Raw genomic sequence first — 24,936 nt, 5'->3', positions numbered from 1 at the left:
CTCGTTTCAGGCCAGGATAGACGAACGTCACAGAGCAGAGACTAAGTTTGTGGTCAAAGGCTTGCACCCATTTGCCACAGCAGGTGATTTTCAGTAAGTGAATGTGTTTAATTGTAGGCAGGGACATTACTGGATATTCTTGTGTAACTGCTACAGAATAATTTATGTTATACTTTGTTATTGCTACAGAAGAATATTTATTTTATTATTTTACATTTACATTTTTTTTTTCCTGGGGACCCTGTGACACCCCATTGAAGAGCCATAGGCTGTGGATCTCTTAAGATCTCACTGTTGGGTTTGTAAGGCCATGTTACTCCTAAATTTCTATCTTGTTCAAAGAGCCATTCAACCACCATTTTTATTATTTCAGCCATGAAGTGAGCAGCAGCAGAGAATATCTGTCAGCTTCTGACCTCCTGATTGTGTCCACTTCAATCGCCCAAACCACCTGCTCCGTATCATGCGGATAACTAATGCATGCCATTAGGGAATATTTCATAAATCCTTAACCGATTAGTAAGCGTGCATTAGCAGAATGCGCACATTTTATAGTCATTTTTTCATGTTACCGCCTTATTCTAAAAGAGATGAAATTATTTTGAAATTCTTGCAAATTTATTAAAAATTTTTTTTTTTTTAATCTGCATGAATATTCACAGCCTTTGCGTAGTGCAGTGAAGCACTTTTGCAATTACAGCCACACATTTTTTGAATATGATGCTCCAAGTCAGTAGCGTTTTTTCATATGGGCGACACGGGCGGTTGCCCGGGGCGGCATCATGGTGGGGGGCGGCATCACGGGCATCGGCAAAAAAAAATAAATAAATACTCGTACTCCTGCTGCCAGCGCATATCGGGAATGTTGTAGGCACCGATTGGGTTTGTTGGGAGTAAGGGCGCCCTCCGTTTGAGAGGTGCGCCTGCTGCTTGCTGCACAGGGAGGAGAGGGCGGGGCGGCGGGGGATTCTCTGGCTGGCTGGAGCAGCATCTAATAACCAACTCGCAAAATAAAACAAAATTAAAACAAACCAACAAACATGAAAACACCAGACATCATGATACAGACTTATAATTTGCACCGATGTTTTTTCAAAATTCTATACGCGAAAAGTGAGCGCGAGAGCCCTCGGTGCGCCTGCTCGCTGCTGAAGTCAAAGTAAACTTTATTGTCATCTCCGCTACCTACAGTACAGTAGTGCAAGTAAACAAACAATAAATATAAGAAGAGTAAGAATAAATATACACTTTAGGACTCGGGGTAAAGGGATCAATAACATTTTAAAATTTATAATTTACAGTTTGATGATTTAAAGTCTCACACACAACCCGTCGAAAGGGGACCTGCTGCTTCCAAATAGAGCACATTTCATTCATAATGTTGTAAATCCAAGCCCATTATGTGTTCATGATTTGAACCCTGGGTTGTGCGAAATCCCAGAAATAAACCCTAGACAAAGCAAATCTGTGAACTAAGCTGTAGGTCTATTAGGTTATGTTGTGGTGATCCTCGGGTTGGAGGGTTGGTGTTCATACTGGAGTGCAAAATTAAAACCAATGGAAGATGGACAAGAAAAGTTCAAAGCCATCAGGTGCTCAGTTTAGAAAAAAGAGAAAAGAAGAGGAGGAGAAATGAGCAAAAGATACAGGTAAGCAGGTGAGTCATTGGATTATGGCAGGTCATCCTGAAACAATCAGAATACTTTATTAATCCCCAAGGAAATAATGTGGATTACAGTTGCTCCAAGAAGAAATGGTAAAAATAGTAACAGTAACAGACTAAACTCCAAACAATACATTATGTTACAGATTTTACACATTTAAGAAATAGCACTAATATATACAGATCACTCAATTATAAATATCAAGGATTAACAGAGGTGATTATAAATAAATATCAAGAAAATTAGTGAGAATATTCCAGAAAAGAGCGTGTGTTCAGCACAATATTAATTAGTCTTTGTCAATTCTTTATTTGTCCTGTTCTCATTGTATGGCGAATTATGATGGCTGTTTGGTAGCCGTTTGCATACTATGTATACTCTCTCTCTCTCTTCATGTATGTAGAAAAGAAAAGCAACTGAACCTCTGAGTTTCTTGAAGATGTTGACTTTATTCTAAACCATATTTGCCAAAGCAATAAGGTCACTGCTCTACTGAGACAGTCTTCCCCAAGAAAATGACTCAATAGGCAGTTTGTGCGAGCCGTTATTAACACTTTAGTTCTGTTTTCAAGCTTGGGGACTGATAGCAGTAGTATTACCAACATCATCTAAAATGAGGGCTGGTGTTTTCATCTTTAGATGTGGCAAACATAGCAACACAGCAACCTTGAAAACTGAACTTTCTCACATGTTTAATGCTGCAAAAGGGCGCGTTTTCACAAGGTTTTCTTAACCCAGAATGAGTAGTTTGTGTGCTTGGTGCAGACCAATGTTCAGCGAGTGAAAGCAAACCTTAAAAATGGTCCTTGACAAGACTCAAATTTCAGCTTCCTGTTGGACATGTTTGTTCCGTCTTTGGAAAACAGCCAATTTGAGCCAGACAGCAGCCAGCTACAAAGCCCAAAGAAGAAGAAAAAAACACTTTAGCTTTCCTGCTAAAGTTGCCTTTTTATCTAATGTGGAAACATCAGCAAACATTTTGTCGTGCACCTGGCCTTGACTTTTTAGCTGCAACCCATTAAACAGCGCATAAGCAAAGCTGAAAATGTTATTTGGTTCATTTTAGATGCTGGTGTGGTCCTTATTTTCCACTGCAAACAACCCACTGCCTGCTTGTAAGCTACAGAGTTTGTCTACCGTAATTCATTCCCCTGTGTTCAGCCAGCCAACTTCTCTGTTCATTAATTTTTAAACAACCAGTAATCATTTCTAAATGTCATTTCGATGTTATTTTTGACTGAGCTTTGACTTTACTTTCTTCCCTTCTGGCACGGGATGATTCCTGCACTATTGAAAGATTTATTCTGAAGCTCACCGCACTTCATTTCCTCAGCACATCCTAACCCTGATGTACCCTCCCAAAGCGGGGCAGTAAGTGAATGTTCTTATGGCATTACAAGAGCGAGGATCTTTGGAAAAGGCAGATCTGCGGTCTGTTTGATATGCAGTAAATTAGACCCGTTACCCCATATGAGATCTTCCAGATCATTAGTCGTCACTTTTGTCTATTTCTTATTAAATCAAGCTCCTCTGTGTCTGAACTGAAGTATGAAGACCGTGGGAAGACTACCACTGTAGAGGGAGGTTTTTTTTTAATATGAGTCAGACTGTGTGAATGTGGGTGTGTGCTCCAAGTACTAAAAGATATGCGATCGTGACTTTCAGTGAATTGCTGTCTGATGTCTGTATGTCCTTGGTTATATAAATAATTGCTGATGAAATAACTGAGATTTTTCTTACATCCAATTTATCTATTTAGTCAGCGTCGCAAAGCAGCATTAAAAAGTACAAACTTCAGTTCAAGCTCAAGTCACTACCATTACACTGTTTATTAAAAACTGAATATTTGACTCAGTTTATTGTCTACTGTATTATCATAGTAATCCAGCTCCTGAATTTTTTCCAGACAATGATGTTGATGAAACTGTCTTAAAGGGTTCTGTTTACATTTTTACAGAACAGGAGCATTTCCAAGAGATATGCAATTTTGAGATTTGTATATAAGACGAAAGATGGACCCCATTGGATTGTGAAGTCCCATTTTGAAGCCTCTTGGTGCTTTGAAACCAGATGTGATCAGCGAGTGCCAAATCTGACTGTAAAATCAGATGTTTATTGAGCATATCCCTGCTATCATCCTTTATGAAATTTACAATGACCAAAATGTAAAAAATTGACTTAATCAGTATGACCTGAAATGAGCCAGTGATACCAAAAGGAGGAAAGTATTTACAGAGGTCTGTGCAGGGCAGTTGGCTGTTTTCCAGTAAACTTCTGTAGCACTAGAAATCTTTAAGCGACAACAGCCGTCGCTCCGTTGTGGCCTTTTAATGAGAGTTTAAAAAAAAAAAGTCAATGAAACGTTATTGAAACCTAACTGTTCAAATCAGCTATGTCAGTGTTTATACTGTCAATGATCAAAACACAAGCATAACAAAATATTTTAGTTGACATTATCCAAAATCCCAGGGCTAATTTTATGCACTATCACCAGATTCATAGCCAAGTTGTAGCTGTTTCTATTAAGCTCTAAGCAAACCTTCAGGAAATATGACGATGATCTGATCAACAGGTGGTCTGTGAACTCTCTCAGATCTGTCAACATGAAACCAACAACAGTAAGTTTGAACTTACATTTGATTGTCTTGATATGAAACAGCAGTGCTGTACATGCTTTAGCCCTCAGTGCAGCATTTGATACTACCGACTACACTGTTTTATTAGAGATTACAGAATTTTGCAGGTATTAAAGTGGCTCATGTCTATCTGATAGACTCCAACTTATTCATGTTAATGAGGTGTTCCACAGGGTTCTGTGCTAGATGCAGTTCTGTTTACATCATACATGCTCGTCCTAGGCAAGAGCAATAACAATATATTACAAGGTTACAAAATATAACAAATTAGCTATAAGAAATACAAATGGCTCTAATTATAAATATCCTAGTAGAAGCCATAGCAAACATTTTCACTGCTATGCAGATGACACACAACTTTATCTATCCATGAAGCCAGATAACACACACCAATTAGATAAACACCAGGAATATCTTAAAGACATAAAGACCTGAATGACCTCAAACTTCCTGCTTCTAAATTCAGCTAACACTGAGGTTATTGTACTTGGCCCTAAAAGCCAGATACTTGGTGGATGGCATCTTCCTCCCCTCACCCCCAACCAGTTGCAGCAGATGGCCCCGCCCCTCCCTGAGCCTTGTTCAGTTGGAGGTTTCTTCCTGTTAAAAGGGAGTTTGTTTCTTTTTCTTCCCACTGTTGCCAAAGTGCTTTCTCAAAGGGGCCCATATGATTGCTGGAGTTTCTCTGTGCTACTGTAGGGTCTTTACCTTACAGTATTAAGTGTCTTGTGGTGACTGTTGTTGTGTTTTGGCATTATATAAATAAAACTGGATTGAAAATTGAACTGAATTGAACTGTGCATTACAGCTGATATTTTGCTGTAGACTAACCAACACATTTTCTTGTGTAACGTCAACAATTCTCTTGGTGAATGAATGACAGACCAAAAGGTCACAATCAGTTTTTTAATCACTCTGTTTGTTCATCTATAGACTCCAGGAATCATCTGTGTAAATTAATTCTATGATAAGCTCTCTGTGTAGGACAGTTTCCCAGCTAACATGTCCTTTTGGTGCCCGTATGGGGCAACTGTGAGTCTGACATTACATATTTGTCATGTCACTTTTATTACTATCACAATAATACAGGAGGTCTACAGCATATGGATCTCTGTCATATATGACTGATGACAGACAAAGCTGTCTTGCACTGTCTTAGTGTTTTTGGTTACTGCTAGCTTTGTCGTGGATTTCAAACATACATGCCGTCAGCACGTTGATTATTACGGTACACTAATGATCGTGACCACTGATAGTCTGTTCCAGCTGGGCTCAGTCAGTGTTTGCAGTCAGCAGATGGAGTGCAGGGTTGACACCCCCAACATTGTTTTTGCAAAACAAAAAAAAACAAAAAACTCAAGCTGTTAAAGTAACCAAAGTTTAAGCTAAGTTAACTTGTAGCTGACTTTTACCATTTATTTAAAACACAGCTGAACAAAACTAGTAACGTAGTATTACAAATAAATGTAAATGTAATGAGTTAGTCAGTATGTCAATATTAGGTCTTCTGATGTAACCTCTACATGTGTCCCTACAGCAAGGGTGTATTTGTGAAACAGACAGGACACTTAATCTATTACATTATTTTTCTTTGTCAGACCCCAGGGACAGATTGGTTGTGTTACTTTAATTTTGTTATTAATGATCATTAAAACCCACTAGATCAGGGTTAGGCAATAAAACTAATGTTTTAGCTTTAGAAAAAAAATCATGGTTTGGGTTAAAGCATCAATTTTCTGGTTTGCAGGGTGACATGTCCTTTTCACTGTCAGAAAAAACTGTCAAAACAAAACGGCCATGAACCAACAGACAAATTGTTCAGATTGTGAACAGCAACGTGCATGTTCACAATCATGTATAATCCTGGCCTCACAGGTCGTAGTGGTCCATTAAGAGTCTTCAGTTTCTGTTTTGTACACAGGCCGGTGATGGATCTTCAGGTGCACTGACTCTCATCTGTAGTTCTCTCCAGTGCATCATCAAAATACTCTGAAGAAACTAGTAACTAGACCTTGGGGTTCACATTATTTTTCCACATATACTCTACCCAACTTCAAGAATGAGCTATGTCTTAAAATGTAACAGCTGCGCTTGCAAGTTTCAGGTCTGAAAGTTGATTTTACTCTGCCCTGACACCAGTAGAAACAAATGGCCGCCTAGACTTAATTTGCCGCAATGTTAAATGTATCTGGTTTATAATTAATGGTCTAAAACCACCAGAGTAGTCCTTAAAGTTTAATTAGGATTACATTTAGATTAGGGTATGATGTGACACTGAGTAATTAAAGATTAGTAGCAGGGGGGAATAAATGCAGCCGGTTATGATCTAAACCATGTGTATTCTCCTGACAAGTATAATACGCCAACCGTGTGTGTGTGTGTGTGTGTGTGCGCGCGTGCACGCACAGAGAAATAATATACATTAGTGAGTATTGATCCTGGTGGTCAGGATTCAGAGCGCTGCTGATTTTCCTTCCAGCGACTGAATCTGGGATTATTTTACACCTGGAATATCAAATAAGACCGATGACCAGGAGGGAAATGAGACCACACAAAGAGATGCAGGCTGTTAGCAATAAGTTGCCCGTGTCCTCCGTTCACCTAGATCTGATGATAAATTGTTCTGACAGCAACTCTCAGCCCTAAAGTGCAAACCAATCATCACTCAATAGTCCCAGTGTCACTGAAACTACATGAAATAGAAACAGATTAACTGAAAATAGATCTTCTTGGAGCATCTCATGCAGTCTCACAGCAGTTCATGAATTATGATCAATTCACTCATGACCATAGTCACAAATTGTAGTTCTCCACTTTAAATGAGCAACAAAACAGCCCTGCAGGCTGGTATCACAGAGAACCTGCAGGGCTGCTATCGGTGTTTCAGCATTGCATCCATACAATCTATAAAAAGCAGCTTGCACAGCACTGACCACTTGGTTCTCTGACAGGCCCAGAATCGGCTTTTTGCTGGCCACTGTGTCCCACATGTACCATCTCATGTTTTTTTACAGCCACTCATGGATTTTATATTTGCCAGTCTGTTTGTATTAGTCCACAAACATGTCACATGTTAAACAAATCTTAGATGTAGAAAGGGAGGGTTTCAGAGGGCAGAGGTTTCTGCACTGTGTGTGAAAGGCCCTTATGAATGCTTGCTAACCACTTTAAACTTAACACTCCAAATCATTTCAGAAAACCATGATGGTGGCCAGAAAACTAATGGTGAAGCTTCTCAAAAAGGCTTTTCTAACCTGTGGTTGGCATTAGGGCAGGGCATGGCCAAAAATATTTATCACGTTATACATTTGAAAATTTGCGATAATGATATAACTGACGATATAATTGACACGAGACAAAATAGTTTACAACTCCACAACTTTATTAGTGCAAAAAAAAAACCCTATCAATTTATTTTCACTTAAACAAACAGCTGTTTTTTATGTGCATTAAAGTTATATAATATAAAAAAATTAACAGTGCAAATGCAAATTCCTTGCTGACAGTTTAATCAAAAGGCATTTCCAGTGGAAATTGGCCGACATATCCTCAGCATAACCATGTATAATATCCACAAAACTTAAAAAGAGGTTATATACACACACAATACGGTAACATTATGTTGAAGCACAGTACGTATCACTCTGCAAGGCTCCTGCCTACGATAGCCGTAATGCTCCGACAATCCATCAAGCGGTGCAGCTTCGTAGCTTAGCAAAGTCGTACTGAAACATTTTTTGACAGATTATAGAGCGCCGTGTACGACATAAAATCGGTTCGAGGTCAGTAAGCACAACCAGAATTCATGCATAAGGTGCACCAGATTATAAGGGGCTCTGTTGATTTTTCAGAAAATCAAAGGATTGATTTTAAGTGTGCCTTATTTTCAGAAAAACACGGTAATAACGACGGCCCGCTAGCATGCGCTACCAAAAATTGTGCTTTGTTGTGTATCTGACGGACGAAAGCTAAACCAGTTCCACACCACTGAAGTTGCAGCATTTTTACAAACCAGTTCTGGTTCATCCGTTTCATTCAACGATCCGCTTTCGCCCTTCTCATTCTCCGTCGCCACCATGCTTTTTCTGCCATGTGTGTATGAAAACAAAGACACTGCACATGAGCGTTTTACCCATATTCTATCGCGATATTTCATGTTCTTATCATTGCCCAACATTATACCAGTTTTACCGTGAACAGTATGATACAGCCCAGCCCTAGTTGGCATCATGTTGTCTACCTCCATGTTTCATGTGTCTTTCACCTGAAAAACAAACTGATTCTTGGTTGTTTCAAACTTCAGTTTTCTTGGTTTTAAGGTGGCATGAAAAACATGCTTAGATTGGTTTCAAAGTCATTTGGATTGATATGGATAAAAGGATGATTTATGTCCATTTCATGGACATAAATCATAAATCATTTCAAATGTATGAAACTACATACATTTGTCCCAGATAGGTGTTTGATATGAAAAGCTTTTCTCCTGAGGGCTGTGGACATTTTGAACAGAAGGATGACAAGTATGTGTCAAAACATTTGGCCTCTCTGGACGCACACGTGTACATGTACACACTTCTAATAATGCAGAAAAATATGTTCAGCAATGTTTATTTTAACCTTGTATCAAAGAGTGTCACATCTATTGGGTGGTCTTTTAAAAACTGTGCGTCCAAAGATTATATTATTCCCCTTAACCAAAGGTGGGTGAAATCTAAGAAGTCGATATTTTTCTCACCTTTAATTCTTCCAAACCAGGCTTCAGGAGAACTTTAACTCTCTAAAATTAAATAAAAATCAATACATGTGAAAGCCGGAGGCTTCTTTATGGACCTTTACAGAAATCATCTGTCAAATCTGAAATGGATATTCAACACCACAAAAGCTCTTCAGCCCCATTTCCTGGCTGTGGAAACAGGGGATTCTCCTTCAATTAAAATTTATATGACTTTTTGATTGTGTGTTTAATATTTTTGACAAATGGTGGAATTTATTAAAAATGATTAAATTCCCACTGAACCACCTGAGAGCCCAGATTTAGTCAGACCACTGATTAGTTGCCTCTGCAAGTTTACCTTTTAACCCCATCCCAGAGGTTTTACACATTACTTAAGAACATTGGGAGGAAACTGTTAGATAAGACATGTTGCCCCACATGTCTTTTCTGACTTTAATCAAAGAGCATCATCAGCACGCTGAACTTTTTTTTTTTCCATTTTCCTCTGACAACATGAATCTTGCATCGGACTCATTAAACGTGTGTGTGCGAACATCCACTGCAGGAATGATGATGCCCTTGCAGGAGTGCAGGCATTGTTCATCTTCATATTAGTATATCATGTTTGCTCTAAGTCCCCCAGTGGAGGTCATCAGCAGTCAGTACAATCCCTCACTAACGCTCCTTGACTGCCATTGACCTAGTTGCACTGTAATGAGAGCCGACAATCTCTCTCCAGTCTGATGCTTTTCTCCACAGAGTATTCTTGATCTGACAATTAACTGAAGACTTCAATAGAACTGACCCAATTCCTGAAAGAAATTGCAGCAGCTCTCTTCTGCTGCCCAATGCTCAACATCTCTCCAGATATAACAACGTATAAACAAACAATCTGTGTAAATAAAGAAATTACATATTAGAAACGCATACAGCTGACATTTAACCTAAAACTGTGTATTTTATTTTTAAATACAACAACTTATTAGAAAGTTTTTGGACCTGGAGCAGGAGAAAAATTATTGCAAAGCCCTTTTAAAGCTGAACTCGCTCACAGAGCTTCTAGTTTCCAGGTGAGATGCTGGCTGTGTGTCAGAGCTGTGGGCTAAAGGGAGCTTTGCATAAAAGCACGTCTCAACTATCTGCATGGCAGACACTCACTCATCTTCTTTTTCTATCATCAAGCTCTTCAGAGTGGAAATAGCAGCCTAAATAAATAGTGGAGGTATGTGAAACGGGTAATTTTCTGCCCATCATCGTCAGCTAAATGAGACACTGCCTGACTAATCTACTATAGAATTCTGCCTCGTTTACTACGAAGTGGTATAGGCTGGATCTACGAAGATAATTGCAAAATTATGCATCTTACTTGGCGCATTATTTAATGTTTCATATTTACTTTTATTTGATGCAGATGTAATGGAGGCATTTGCAGTGTATTGTTGTGCAGTTAGAGCCTCTAATGTGTAATGAAAGTGTCCTTGAAATTATTCATATGAGATAATGTTTTGTGTGGAAAAAACAAGGCGAGCCTGGTATCCGCAGGGTGTCAGCATCTGATATTTTTAATTGTGTCAGACTTCCACTTGTTTACTTTCTTTAAGATGAGATTCAATTTGTGTCTGATTATGGTTTGTGGAATGCTAAATGATCAAATTTTAAACAGTATTGCTGCAATCAAGACAGACAAAAGGCATCAGTAAAGAAATTAAGAAGGCAGAAACAACAATTTCAGATGATACCTGGGTTGCATTCGAGCAAACAAATGCTGCTTTTTTCCTCTTCTCTGTTTAAATGAGCAATTCAACATTCTGAAAATTACATCTTATAGCATTTGTGACAGGGGAGGTACAGCCTGGACAGACTGCCAGTTACTTCCCCTGTGATACCGGGCTCTTGCCATCCTATGACCATGAAGAGGATAAGCAGTTCACAAAGCATTTTTAGGCTCTGGGTACCTGCTCTCCTTCACACAATCTTTCTGAGAGCCTGTGTTAGCCTCATGGCATTTTCCATAGAATATAATGGATCTATCCAAGGTCAGGAAAACATGACTAGGAAATGACATAGGGCGTTCATGTTTTTTTATTCAACCACAAACTGAACCAGCGGACTATATAAAAGATTGACATAGCTGCTGGGGTATCACTGATTGGTTTGTTGATGCTACTTTTGAAACGTCTTATGAACATATCTGGATGACAAGCGTGGATCTCAGAAGCTGTGACCTACTGGCTGGACTACAAACTCAATTTAGCTAAATTTAAACTGACCTAACCTAATATCTCTTCCTCTCTTTTGACATCTTTGAGAGTGAGCATACCTGCCAGTTCTAAATATTATTATGAATGAATAAGTTTTAATGTTATAGAGTTCTGTAGTGCTAGCCTGCACCTTCAGCTAGACACTTAAGTTTTGACCACAGCTTTACCGTCTGCAAAAAATGGCGTGCTGAAGGTGTAAGCAGGTGAAGGGATGACATTTTCTTAGCGCTAAGAAAGCATTTGTGAGCTGGAAGCTATTCCTGTCATCATGTGGCTAACAACAGACCCAGAGAGCAGACTCAAGCAACAGCTGGCAAATTTAAGGTGTTTATTGACAACTGGTGAATTTTAAAGAACTAATGGATAAGAGGTGGGAGTTCAGTTGTTTCGCATGCGAAGCTCCGGCAGAGAGGACATCCAGAAAGAGCTATTACTGACAGAGATGTGTCTGATAAACTGTGTCAGTCTTACTTGTATTGTTGGAGAATGGAGTCGAGGAGATGGTCTGTGGGCAGAGAGGAGGCAGGCTGGTGAATCCAACCTTGGCTGGAGTTTTCCACAGGTAGCTGACGAGTGCACTTCCAAGGAGGCAAATGCAAACAGGTAATTGGGGGGGCGGCTAACAGCAACAGCAATCTTGCAAAGAATTGCTGGTGAAGATCTCAGTTCTCTATCATTCCTGTCCATTTTAATCCCTGAATATAAATTGAAATTGAAATTGCCCCTCTTTTTTGTCGCTCATGTATTTTATCCAGTTCTCTGTCGTGGCCATTTATCTTATTTTTTCCTCCTGCTACTTGATGTTTAGGGTTTTCCTGCTTTGTAGCTATATTTCACAAAGAGCAGGGCAGTGCAAGATCTCAGTGGGAGGGGGGGGGAACTTATAAGGTTCAGCCATAATACACCACATAACACAGGCAGATGTTTTCTTCCATTAGGACACTGTGGCCCCAAGGATGCGTCTTGACAGTGTGAGGTGTCAGCTACACGTTGCGCCGCTGAGACATGCGACTCAGCATAATCGTCCCCAAACCATATGAGGCGTGTGAGCCAGAACTCGACCGTGGTAATCTCCAAAACAGTTTTGTCTGCTTTTTAGCAAAGTCATCAGTGTTCACTGAAGTGTGGAAAACATACCACAAGTGTTTCTAAGTTTACTCCATCAGAGTTAATTTAGTTAATTTGGTCTCCTTTGCTCTTGGGGCCTCTGGATGTCTGGAGCCTGGATCTCCTCCATGCCTGCTTCATGCTTTTTGCTTGTTTTCTCTTTTTTCTTTCTCAACAGGTGATCCAGGTGATTGGTAAATGTATTTTTTGTCTGTTTGTTTTGTTGGTTTTTGGTTTTTGCCCTTTATCACCGTCCCTCTTCCTCGCTCTTTTTCTTTCCCTCTTTCTTTCTCCCGTTTCTTTTCCCCAGTCAAGTCTGTCCCGTGTTCAGCAAATGAAAATAAAATAAACAATAAAAGCAAAGGTGAATCAAATAGACCAATACGGCAAGGCTGGGATGGTCCGTTTGGTAAAGTAAATCCGTTGGGCATCTTTCTTTGCTTTTAGACAATAATTCTGATGGCAAAAGAACCAAACAGGACAGGCAAAAAAAAAAATAAAAAAATTACACATGGGTGCAAGTAACAAACATATTTAACCACAGCGGCAAACATCGAGGACGCTGGACATCACAAGTAGTCGCAGTATGTTGTAATGGAGATTGTTTAGTCTTTAATTACCATTTTTCACTTTTCAGATTCTCAAGGGGTCACAGAATTTCTCCTCAGGCGTTAGAAGAGGCTAATTGCAAATAACTCCCAAGCAATTAAATGTCTAAACAGATAACATACAGTACAACTGCTCACAGAAACCCCTGGAACAATGTGTGCAGATTATATTTGTGTTATATTAATTCATAAAGTTATATTTTTAACTCTATAACTCCTAAGAGGTGAGGAGTATCATTTTTTAAATTGCTGCTTGATCAGTCACCCTCTCATCTCAGTACGATTTCTCCCCCAGGCATCTTATTACAATGCCTACCAACAGTGATATCTGATTAGCTCCACAGTCACAGCCAAGATCAGGTCCAAGTTTAAAACACCAAGTAAGGGAGGGTGGCACTTTGATGTTTTGCTCTGCAGAGCAGTTTAACAACATTTTCAGTCCTCTCGAAATATACATGAACATATATTTCATTTTAAACATGTTTGATGGGCTTGGAAAAATGTACTGTTTAGTATCAGTTAAATATTTCTAGTCAGGTCACCTAAAAAAACTCACTTTATGTGGGGAAGAAGTTCCCAGCCTGAGACTCACTTCAAAATCTCTCACAAGCCCAGAAATAGAGTCGTCAACGGATGAAAGCCTCTGCCCTGAATTCACACTGTAATAGGTTTTTCAGGCCCTGAGAGGAAGTGTTCCTGCTGATAATACACTCAACCGACATAATGGTGTTTGATAAAACGTGCACATTTAATAATACATGAAAATATGTGCATTTGTGCGCTGCAGAGCTGCATGTGTGTGTTTTGTGTGCTGCCCTTCCCCCTTCTGCAGCAGGTGATCGGACGCAGGTGTTCCCACCTGTTCATCAGGCCCGGGCAACAAAAGCTGAAAAAGGAAGTGCTGCTAGAAGCCAGTGGGCCATTTGGGAAGCATTCAGGCTGTTTGTGTGCACTATTATAGTGAATGAAGCCTGGTGGCTTTTACCCACTTTTACAAGGGGAGTGTTTGTTGTTTGGGGGGGGGTTTTTGTGTGTGTTTGTGATTTTTGATTTTTAAAGACTTGCAGGAAGCCTGTTTGGTATCTGTTCTGTCCTTATCTGACCCCTGTTTTAAGAACTTTACTTTAATATTTAATAAAAAGTGTCACTTGTAGTTATCTCTGTTTCTCCCAGACTTTCTCCTCGTTAACTTTTAATTGTTACTGTATGAAAACATTGCAGCAGGAGCTCCTTTGTGATGCTGTATTGATGAATCGTTCTCATTTTTGCAATTTTAGTACATGGCCGTAGGTGAGGTGAGCAAAGGTTGACCAGCCGTCACGTTTCTATTCCCATCATTCTGAGCCTTATGAACTCACACCGGAGCACTACTGCAGTGCAAACAGGTGTGGTCATGTCAGTCTTGGAGTATTTATATTAGGGTGGACACTTGTACTGGGTCTTACAATTTAATGGAACATTTTGTCCCACTGTGTGTGAACAAATGCAGATAAGTGTGTCTGCAAATACATTCTCCCAGAAAAGTAGCTCTTGCATGCAATTCCAGTTCCGTGACTGTGTGTGCTTAGCCCGAACTGGCCTTACAATTGCTTGCGTTCTAGTTTCCACATCTGTAAATGTGTAAGGGTCATGTGTTGTCATCAGGGGGTGAATGCAAGGCTTTGTGCAGACATTTGTAGAACCACAGCGCCTCAAAGGCATCGCAATGGATGCTGGATTTGATGAGAGGATGTGTAAAGAGGTCCGTTATTGCCTCAGAACTGGAAGAAGAAGAGGTGCAGCAGGCAGTAATGTTTGGGTTCCCAATTGCTTCCCTCCCGAGCTGGCTCTCCAGCTTTGCGATACACCAGGACAGAGACTTCAACTTTCCAGCAGTGATAATGTCAATGAAATTTGATTTTCTGCTCAAACTCCTCAAAGAAATTGAAACAAACCCTCCAAGCGTACTCCGGGCTAATAGAAATGAATAAAATAGGATCATACACATGTTTCCATGATGTCCAAAGCTGTCACTATCTGCGTGTGCAGTCAAGCATCGGGCCGGCCACAGTTTGTGGAGGCTGTGGCCGCCCCCCGGCTACCACGTAGCTCCATCACCACCTCAGAGAAACGAGCAGCGCTGAGAAATTTGTGTGATCTGTAATCTGTGTCTAAGCTTACAAAGTGAACTGTTTCACAGTGTTTGACATGGCTCGATGGGTGTGACTGTTTGGCAATGCTTGATTTTGTACTTATCAGGTCCACCTAATCCCAAACTGGAACTGAAATCCATAAAAAAAAAAAAACTCCAATTATGACTGACATTGTTTATATTCATGAGTTGTGGCTATTATCACTGTGCTGATCAGATCCTGATGAATCGCAATTTAATCTTCATCGGGTAGGATCAACACAATCACACAAATCCCCAGAGGTGTCATTTAGCTGTTTTTCTATAACATGCACTACAAATCAAAGAAGACAAAACAAAATCAATGACGAAAAACTTGTAGCAAAATTAATTAAAGCTCTGCTAAAAGGGAAAAAACTGTTTAGAAATAAAATTTAATCTTTAATGGCTTGGAAAGTGAACCAAGATAATGTAGAGGATGTCTGTAGTTTTTTCATGTTATTTAAATTTGTCAACCCTGAGGAGCTCCTTGAGTTTCATGTTTCTTGAGACCGATGTGTACATGAGCGTGACAGAAACGCCTTCATAAAGTTATGTTTGTTTACCCATTCTGAACTTCTTAAATCTTTTCCTTGAAAAACAAATGTCCTCGGTGTTGTAATAAAAGTAAAATCTAACACTAAAATGTAGAAATTTAACTGTGCTAAACAAGAACCAATAAAAAGCTGAGTTTCAGTGGTTAACCTGTTCTGACCAGTAAATGAAAAAACAAATGTAAACATACATTTATGCTTGTAAACTTTGATTTTCTTCCAGAGCCATATTCTGTTTGACCGTCACTTTGCATAAATCTGTAAAAGTCCCAGTGTCCTCAAAATGTACTGTTGTAATTTACTACATTTATAACGCCACCACAACCAACCCATTTTAAGCAACAGCAGAACACATTTGGAGGAGAGGGCATGCAGTCAAGTAATCAGTTAAAGCCTGTAAGCTTAGTTAGAAAGCTGCATCCATCTGTACCTGCAACACTGCCACACGATAACTGCTAACTGAAAATAACATTTAACCTGGGAGCCGTGTTGTGTTCTGCATTGACAATGCATCACAAACGCGGCTGAGAGGTCCGGTTTAAATTCAAATTTTATTCGTCACATACACAGTCATGCACAGTACAGCATGCAGTGAAATGCTTGTGTCCCAGCAAACGGCTGCAGACGTGGACGCAGGATCTTGGTTTAGCATGGGGGGGGTCTAGCCAGGACCCTTACTGATACCACCCCCAGGCGGGAATCGAACTGGCGACTCCCGCCAGTCTTACCACTGTGTAGTCTTACCACTATAAAAATGTAAAAAGGAATCAATAAAGCACACAGACACATATTACATACATATTTATTCCTGCTGTAAAACTGAATACTGTCACATGAGTCTGCGGGGACAGCCTCAAGTGGCCATTCGAGGAACTGCACTTTTATGCTGTGGCTCAGCCACACAGCTTTTGCCTTTGTTTTGACCGAGACTGATGACATCTTGTTGCTCTGGGTAGTGTAGTGTGTTTTTAATGCTACCAGGGGCACAAAAAAGTGTGTGGGGGGGGTGATGTGGAGGAACACCTCCACATCTTTTATAAAAGACTGCAGAGGGCATCTTTCACAAAACATTTATTTATTATTATTATTAGTAGTAGCAGTAGTGTATATGTCATTTCTATATTATTATAGAAAACAATACTGATAAAACCAACACCTGCATCTTAGGGCATTTGCACTTTGACCCACATTTGTTTTAAACAATAAATAAAAGATGTTCAGGTTTAAAAACATTGCCAGCGCGAGTGTTTTGCTGTTGTTTTTTCAGAAGACAAATTTAATCTTAGACAGAATCTGTCACAGCAGTGACAAAGAAGCGACATGGCCGGGGGCAAAATGTCACCTTTAATAAAGCTGTGGGTGCATGAAATTATCAATTCTAATAATAAAAGAACTCCACAGATGTCCTGCTTTGCATGCAAACTTAGACTGCCTTCATCTTTTGAGATGAATGGCAGCTAATAAACATGGAACAAAACAAAGAATAATAAAAAAATATATATTGTTATAAAAACACAATAAGTGTAAGAATTTGCCTTTCAGAACTATAATGACATTGCCAGTGTATCAAAATAAGTAAAATCTCATTGTGTGCCATCACTTTCAATTCAAACTAAACCAAACACAGCCTTTTATATTAATTACTGTTATATGTAACAGTGAAAGTCACATGATGTAGAAAAGCACCACTAAGATGCTGTAGTGCTGTTATAAAAGTGTCTCTATTTACACACATCTACTAATTGCTTTATGCAATATTCAAATAAACATGTAATTCTTTGGTTCGTCCACTAGGTTGTGGCATTTCCCCCACAGCCTCAGTCGTGTTCAAACATCTTGTGTTCTAAAAGCCAGCTCCCTGCTGTGTGTTTTACACAGAAGTGTATCCCCTGCTGATGTTGTAATTTTTTTCACTTCTACATCTCAGGGCTCAAAAGATGCTCCGCTCTGATGTCAGCACGCTGTCCTTTCCATTACAAAGCAGGAGAATAAGAAGCAGGTCCTGTGAGGACAGGTCTCTGGGGTGGACACAGTCTTCTTGTTGAGCTGACAGATCATTTTGGTTCAACATAAACCCCCCCCCCCCCCCATGCAGCAGCTACTGACTTTGATGTTATGTTTATGCTCCTGCACGAGAGCAGACAAAGGGAGAAAACTGCTTCCATGTGCATTTGTTTTAGAGCAGTGGGGACAAAATGGCATAAAAACAAGGTTTTTAACTTTGTTGTCTTGCATTTCAGGGCTCGAATTGCTTCCCTGACATTTAAACATGGCATTTAATCTGACATTTAATCACTAACCCTTAGCTTTAACCTAGCATGAGCTAAATTCAAAAATGAACCATGCAGCAAAAAATATACCTCCAAATGGCAACTGAACTAAAATGACTCCAATCCTACATTTCCATCCTGGTGAGGACGCCACGTTCCCCTGAAGGTCATTCAAGAACAAACACCTGAGGTTTAGACTCGTGTGCAGGGTTACTGCCTGAGAAATGTCGGTTTTTATTTAGCAAAATTTGACTCCAGTTAACAGCAAGACAGACTGGAGTAAGCAGAGGATCATGTGGAGACACCAGCTGCAGCATATTAAAATGCAGCACAGGTATCTTTCATGAGCAGAATCCTGCAGAGGCGCGATACGCTGCTTTACTGACATCTAATGGTATGCAGCGTGAACTCCAACGATAGTGATGTCAATAAATCTGTCACAGTGGTATCTATAATTCGTATTTTAAGCTGTGCAGGGAGCTACAGTGGACACAGAAGCATTATTAATAAAAGACCTGACAATATGACGGGCCTCTGTTCCAGCAAAATCCAGCATTTTTCTATCTAAAGCTGAGAATGCTGGATTTTTTCAGCATCATTTTTCAGAGTCATAACTATTCCAGTTAATCAGGCATGTATTTAAGCAGGTCATGCATTCAACAACTGCTTCGTTAGTGCTTTTCTAGACAAATCATCTTTAAACTGAAGTAGATCCTTGCATCTTTTGTTCTTCACACGCTTATAAATTGATGTGGTTTTTTTTTAATCGTAAAATCACGATTGGCTAATACTGGAACTTTTGCCAGTGTTATAATTTATTTTATCAATATCCTGGATGCATGACAGTCTTTAAAATTTTGTTAAATAACACTTACATACATTTAAGTGGGGGGATTTGAACCCTCTTTCATTCATCAATCTTATGCCATGATCTGGGTCTGGGCTTGCAGGGGAAGCAGTCTCAGTGGAGCTGCTCAGACCTCCATCTCTCCAGCTACCACCCCTAACTCCTCTGCTGGGACACAGAAGCATTCCCAAGCCAGGCGAGAGACATGATCTCTCCAGCATGTTCTGGATCTCACAGTTGGGCAAGCTCAAGAGACCTCACCTGGGACGCATCCTAGTCAGATGCCTGAACCACCTCAACTTTTGGAGAGGCAGCAGCTCTATTCTGAGACCCTCTCGGTTGAGCATGTATTTGGCTAAGGGAGAGAGCCCAGGCTGGGAGAAGTATTTCTGGGCACTACACCCTTTTCCTGCTGAGAGCTACGGAGGTCCTGATTCTCATCCACGCCACTCCATACTCAGCTGCAAACCAATCCAGTGTGATTATCATCCACTGGGGTCAGCACCCCAATGTCTTTATACAAGTATGACTCCTTTTGTATTGCTCCTTTGTTCTATTTTGACGGGTTTTTGTTTGCAGTTACTTTGTTAATTGTCTGACAGAATAAATTATATTTCCAAAACATATTCCCTATATATTTTTTATTTCTGCTAATCTTTAGAAGAGAAAACCTTTGTTCACTGAGTGCAGCTGCGATCTGAAAGATGCTCTCTGACTCAGGCCAATTCATTTGTTGTGGTTTAACTGTTGTTGCTAGATCTTTATCACTGAGCTACAGGTTCATGTGAAAGATGCATTAGATGGGGCGTATAAACGCAGGAAGCAGTGGATGTAAGGCTGTGTTCAGTGTTAACGGGATTGGGGGCTTTGTGTCAGTCTGAAAGGGAGTGGGGAATCAAAGGTTGGGCTCCAAAGCCTCCACTTTCTTTTGAAAAAGAGAAAAGTGGAGGGAGTAAAGAAAAAGATCTAACTTCAGCACCCAAATTAACCATCTGAGAGACACATGTGAGGTGGTGAATCTTTTAGATATTGAAGGCTCTTTGGTGAAGCTTTGGGAAAGATGGCAGGATACCTAAGCTGGCTCTCTGGCTAGATTATTGCCAACTCTCACACCCAAATCTTAAAAAAATAATGCAGGCAAGTTAGCATAACCTAACCACAAAGACTGAATCTCCTAGGTAATGAGATATATAGATATTTTTTTCCCTCATATACAAAGTGTAAAAACTAAATTGGGTTTTATGGATGATTGCTGTGGCAGTCCATTTCCTCCCAACACTTCAGTATCGATCAGTCCTTCTCAGCTCATCCAGCAGACACGCTGCGGTCAAAACTTTTCAACTGACGGTCTTTCATTTATTTTTCTGGAAGTGAAATCAATGATTCTGGAAACTGGTGTCCAAACAATTCTTGTTATAAACTGTGAAATTATTTTTGCTTTGGTTCAAAAGACAGAAAGGTTTCGTTATTATAGGCCCCAAGAAGGCAGAGACCAAAGTTTAAACCAAAGTTAAAAAGCTTCATCATTGTTGGATAAAAGCATCACATGTTCCATCATGTGAGTCCTGCAGCAGCATTATAAAAACTGAAAACGAGGGAATAGGCTATGATAAAGTCATGGAAAAAACTGGCCTCTTGTTTTCCCACACAGATTCACACAGCACTTCATTCTATGCTCAAAATGCAGCTCTTTGGAGTAAAATCCATGTATTATAAAGCTGCCTTGTTTGTCACTGTCTCTCCCAACAAAGGGCAGCAAATGAAGCTCGGTACAGTGGCTGAAAAATCTAAGTCTAAAAACTCTTTGGTGAAAGATAAAAGAACACAAGAGCACATAACTGTGCACAAATTAAGAGTAGCTGCTAATGTCTTGATATAGACTGTCCCAGAGGACGCATGAGTGAAAGTTCATGGACTGTGAAACAATGTCACAGACTCTGACTTTACTGCTGCTCTGCTAAGAGAAACGGGCCAAATGTAGCACTGGTCAGAATATTTTGAGTTTAACTTAAAATAACTAATAACAAAAAGATGGTGGTCTGTCATGATTTACTTAAAAAGCAGAACACAGAAACCAGAGGCAGTTTAAAGAACTTTAACGGCAGACTTTCTACAGGAACAAGGCAGGGAGCTCTGGGAGCAGAGGAGACAAGTTGCCCCAGTCAGAGTTAAGTGTTATCAGAGCTTTCTGATAATTAAGAGGAATTAGAGTCCAAGATTTGGGTTTTTAATCTTTCAGCAGATAGTTAGAGGGGAGGCAAGTGAGTAATATGTGAGCTATTTTCTTTTGCAGGTAGAGGACCAGCTTGTGGAAGTGAGTAAAGCAGCAAGCTTGAGATAAGTTTCCCAAAGGAGCACCGGGATCAGCAGTAGAGCTTTTCAGTCACCCTTTCAGCAGGGAAGGTGAAAGGGTCTCCAGCAGAGAGTGGAGCACAAGCTGGTCATTAAAGACTGCAGGCTGATGAGGAGATAGAAAACAGGTGCGCCAGCAGGCCGGCCCACCTCTCCACCTGAGAGAGGAGAGAAAGAGGAATTTTGACCTCTGACTTCTAATATAAAGCAGATCTGTGACAGTTTTGTGAGGTTTGCCTTTGTCAGCCCAGCTCATTACTCATAGGTGTTGAGATGTGTGTGCAATCAACTCAAGTTTTTCAGTTTATCAAAAGTACAAAAAGTTATAAATGATTTGAAGTTGAACAAACATGCTTTAGATTGTGGGAGGAAGCTGGAGTATCTGCTGGATAACCACACCAGTGCAGGGAGAACACGTGAACTCCGCACATAGACGCTCCAGCCGTCCAGGACCTTCTTGCTTTGTGGCACAGTACTGACTGCTTTTATTTAACTGAAACAATACATGCACCCAGAAGCTTTGCTGGCTTTCAGAGCTCCTGAGCTCTTCACATAATATTCATCAGCCTGACACCAGGGTCAGAGTCAAGAGGCAGCCTCTTCAGAGCCAACTCTAGCCAATTCACATAATGAAGACCATTATGGAGATACCCATACTCATATGACTGCAGTTGCATCCAGTGTTTGTCTGGGAGTAACCACATCTCTATAGCTGCACAGACATATTTGAGTCACCCATTTAAATTGGAGTTATCTCATTCCTTTTAATTGATGATAAAGGTCATTGCTTCAGCAACCTTTACAGATTTGAGAGTATCATATAAAAAGCTAATTATATACGAGACCTACAAAACAGGAGTCAGGTCTCTATAATCAACTGGTAAAAGTAAGTGGCCACAGTAAAATGATTTGGTCATCAGCAACTCAGGGAAACAAAAATGATAATAACGAGCCATGTTTGTTTTTTTTTCTGGCACTTTATTATAAATCTGCATCGGCAAGAGTTCATGTGCAAGTAGGGTGGCTGAATCAGTGAAGGGTGATGGTGGAGGGTCAGAGTTTTTTATGTCCGTGTGTGTATGTGTGTGTGTAGGTGGTGCAGAGGGAAGAGGTGAATGAAGGTCTCTAGTTCGTGTGTGTGTGAGAGTCAGGACAGAGCAGGGAGAGAATTCAGCATCCTGACAGCCTGATGGACGAAGCTGTCTCTCAGTCTGCTGGTTTTCACCCCGAGGCTCTTCAGTCTCCTTCCCCGATGGCAGCAAACTGAAAAAGCTGTTGGACGGATGAGTGGAGTCACCTGAACTGCAGAGGGCTTTTAGGGTGAGGCGAGTGCAGTAGATGTCCTGGAGGGAGGGAAAGAAACACCCACGATACTCTCAGCTGCTCTCACTGCTCGTTGTAGCTTTTTCCAGCAGGAGCCACACCACACAGTGATGCAGCTGGTGAGGATACTCTCAACGGTGCCTCTGTAGAAGGTGCTCAAATGGGGTTGAGGCTCTCGCTCTCCTCAGTTTATAGAGGAAGTAGAGTTGCTGTTGGGCTTTACTGACCAGTGATGCAGTGTTTTTGACCAGGAGAGATCTTCTGAGACGTGCAAAGACGTGCAGGAACTTGGTGCTGCTTACCCTCTCCACAGCAGCACCATTGATGGTTAGTGGGGTGTGCAGGGTGTGAGTCGTCCTGAAGTCTGTGATGATCTCCTTAGTCTTCTCCACATCCATGGACAGGTTGTTGTTGCTGCACCACTCGACCAGATGGTTAACTTCACTCATGTAGTAGATCTCATCATTGTTGCTGATGTGACCGACCACAGTTGTGTCGTCTGCAAACTTGATGAAAGTGTTGGAGCTGTGTGATGGTGTGCAGTCGTGAGTCAGCAAAGTGAAGAGCAGGGGGCTCAACACACATCCTTGGGGAGCCCCCATAGTCAGTGTTCTTGTGCTGGAGGTGTTGCTGCCGACCCATACTGTCTGCACGATTGCTGGGGAACAATCGTGTTGAATGCTGAACTGAAGTCTATGAACAACATTCTAACATATGAGTCTCTAGTTTCTAGATGTGTGAGGAAGAGTGAAGGGCATCATCGGTCGAGCGGATTGATCGGTAAGCGAACTGAAATGGATCCATGAGGGATGTTATCAGGACCGGGTGCTTTGCGTGTATTGATAATAATAATAATAATGGATTGCTTTATATAGCGCTTTTCGAGGCCCTCAAAGTGCTTTACAATTCATTCACTCTCACATTCACACACTGGTGGAGGCAAACTACAGTTGTAGCCACAGCTGCCCTGGGGCAAACTGACAGAAGCGAGGCTGCCATATCGCACCATCGGCCCCTCTGGCCATCACCAGTAGGCGGCAGGTGAAGTGTCTTGCCCAAGGACACAACGACCAAGACAGACAGAGCTGGGGATCAAACCGGCAACCTTGAACCCCCTGAACCACGGTCACCCCTTTACACACTCTGGGGATAGTGTCACCGCACGATCTGATATCGTCGTGTTGGTGTTGTTCCCAGATCATCATACTAAATGTTGTTCCAGGATCAACATTGCAAGTGACCAATCAGAATGTTGTGACGTCATACTTTTGCGACTTCGGGAAAAACTGCCGTAAAACAAAAAACTGTACTTAAGCTGCGAGAAACCACCTCTGTCCGCCGATCAATGGACCCTGACCCTAACCGTAACCCTTTAATAAACGTTAAGCAGAATTGATATTGTCCTTGCAACATTGGAATTTCATAAATGCACGAATGGCTTGGCGCGCAAAATAATAACGTCACAACAATGTGATTGGTCACTTGCAATGTTGAACCTGGAACAACATTTTCATGATGATCTGGGAACAACACCAACACGACGATATCAGATCATCCAGTGTGCACCACCTGGTCTTTGGGGTGGGTGGAGTCTTCTGTGCGGGGGTGTCGTTCTGTCCCTCAAAGTGAGCGAAGGATTCATTTAGCTCATCCGGTTGAAAGGTGGAACTGACCTCTGAATAAGAAGAAGCAGGATGCCGGAGGGTGTATCCTGCCCTAAATATTCCCAAACTATAAGCAACAGAAGTGTCAATTAAATGAGGAAACATTTAGAAAGTCCTGAGAAGTTTAAGTGTAAAATAGTCCTGTGATTTTTGTGCCAGTGTCCTCACAAGAAGTGATCACAAGAAAACAACAACGGGCTGCGAAAAGATTATCACTAGAGTCTGTGCAACCACTGGGCGTCATTTTGTATTCACTGATCAAGACTCGTGACAAGTTTGTGCCTTCACGAGGAGCCGCCCTCTGATTTATTACAGGCATTCATTCATTTCAGAGACTAATAACTTTACTACCTGTGAAATATTATTAAGCAGTTAGATCATTGTCTCATTTTCTTACACGCCATCAGCAAAAGTCAGAAAGTCAAATGCAGCTGAAGGTAATAAAATATTCATAAAGAATTGTCCTAGAAATCCATTCATTTTGTTGTTGTAAATATTAATAACTCGCCTACAAATGGATTTTGGCTCAGATGCCCTGCAGCCTTTTTTTCATAAGGCAAACAATCAAACAGTCCATGAGTTGTTTCATATATTAAAGACTTAAAACAACACGAGTGTGATGTAGGGAGATGATTTTTGTATTATATTGAACTCCAACAATATAATCCTAATTTTGCCTTATGAGCACAAACAAGATGGCGCCAGTGTGTACTGCGAGCCGTCTCTGGATCCGTCTTCCTGAGTGTTGTTTACTCTTTCCTTACTATTTTCTATACGCTTTCCGGAT

The sequence above is a fragment of the Simochromis diagramma genome, unplaced genomic scaffold, assembly GCF_900408965.1.
Source record: "Simochromis diagramma unplaced genomic scaffold, fSimDia1.1 OVJJ01000176.1, whole genome shotgun sequence".
Taxonomy (NCBI): domain Eukaryota; kingdom Metazoa; phylum Chordata; class Actinopteri; order Cichliformes; family Cichlidae; genus Simochromis; species Simochromis diagramma.
This window is presented reverse-complemented; position numbering follows the sequence as displayed.